The 1,734-nt window shown below is 37.7% G+C and overlaps 1 non-coding gene across 1 annotated transcript; it reads right to left on the reverse strand.

Moving 5' to 3' along the window:
* Positions 1-1,424: 1,424 nt before the first annotated feature.
* Positions 1,425-1,498, reverse strand: TRNAN-GUU (transfer RNA asparagine (anticodon GUU)). Its single transcript has one exon. It is a non-coding gene; the product is annotated as a tRNA-Asn (tRNA).
* Between the last annotated feature and the right edge of the window lie 236 nt (positions 1,499-1,734).

Here is a 1,734-nt window from a genome sequence, read left to right on the forward strand (position 1 = left end):
TTTGTACTGTTCATGAAGGTGCTCTGCCCTCATTTGGTCAAGGAGAGGGCATTGACCCAAGCTCAACCAATCACATCCAGTACTTCCCTGGAATATGCAAATAGAGGAGGGGGGATGACCAAAGAGTAAATACACCTCAGATTTATCCACTTGAAAAAAGAGTCCCTGAAAACACTGGTCTTTTGTTCCTGCTATTTGTAACCTGTGTGGCCCAACTGTGAATATAGAGCTTACATCGTTAAAATAATGTAACAATTGACCCATGCAATTATGATACAAATATACTGGAGGATAAAGCAAGAGGAGGTGTGTTTGGGTGTGGGGGTGATAATAGAGGAGTATGTGAGAATAATGCCTACAATTTGAAAATCAAGGAGTAGTAAAGGGGGGGTTGCTGTTTTCCTAAATAAACTTATGCGTATATATAACTTTGATAAAAATTTGTCCCCAATACAAAATAATTCCTTTGCATATATGTACATATTATAAATTTAAAGTTTATTGTTTGTATATTGAATATAAATTTTTATGTAGTCATATTATTGGCTCTTTTCATGGAAGAATTCTGGGTTTGGTGTCTTGCACAGAACATTTTCCCACTGTAGGTCTTTAAAAATGTTAGCAAAAATAGGTTCAAACGAAATGGTAGGGAAGTACTATCCAATTTTGGCAAAACATTGGAGAAAAGAATATTCTCATAAAATGCGGGGAATATGACCTGCTACATTTTCTTTTCAGGGTAATTAGGCAGGAATTAGCAAAATTTGATCTGACAATTCCATTTTCAGGACTCTGGAGAGGAGACGAGTGATGACAGATATCTGTATAAGGCTGTTCCCTGCAGTAGTATGTGTGATAATAAATACTGGAGCCAACTGCATGACCATCAATTAGAGACTGTTTGAATAATGACTCATTTATATCAAGAAGGATCTTAACTAAAAATAACAAAGCAGGTAATGAAAATGCTGATGGCAATGGACTGGTAAGGGCTAATGTGTATTGAACATTTGCTTCGTGAGAGTCATTGGCTACATGCTTTCCCTACACATCTCATTTAAACTTTGGACAACCCAAATACTCCATTTTACTAATCTTACATATAAAATTGGAAGAAAAGTCTATAACTTTTTCGGACTGATTAAGTTTCCCACCCAGAGCCTGTGCCTTCATCGTGGGTGTGACCGGGGTTCTCTTGTTCTCCATTTTAGGGATTTACAATGTTCCGAATTCGCTACACTGTAAACCAGCCTCTGAAAAGTAGGGGAAGATGTAAGGGCGGGCGTAGATTAGGTATGCTCTGGAGCTCCAAAACTTTTTCCTCAAAAGGGCACTCGATGCTGGTGGTGCCTGGGAAATAAAAGCATAAATTTGGTATTCCAAAGAGATATAGACTTTGAAAGCCAGCTCGCCAGAAAAACAAGCGTCCCTGGGTGGGCTTGAACCACCAACCTTTCAGTTAACAGCCGAACGCGATAACCGATTGTGCCACAGAGACACTCGGTAAAGCACTGTGTAAGCTGTTGGTCAATTGTGTTATATACGTAATGGTTTCGTGTTCCTCAAAATCTAGTTATAATAGAAATGAATCCTGGGGATATAAGGCACAACATGAGGGCTATAGTTAACCCTGCTGTATATATACTATATACTATAGTATATTTAAAAGTTGTTAGGTAGTTGTTATGAGTCATCAAAAGGAAAAAATACATTTTAAAATGTTTTTATCTATAT

This window comes from Mirounga angustirostris, unplaced genomic scaffold (assembly GCF_029215605.1).
Source record: "Mirounga angustirostris isolate CCGP_5_RB_7025 unplaced genomic scaffold, mMirAng1.0.hap1 SCAF_4, whole genome shotgun sequence".
In the NCBI taxonomy this organism is placed as follows: Eukaryota; Metazoa; Chordata; class Mammalia; order Carnivora; family Phocidae; genus Mirounga; species Mirounga angustirostris.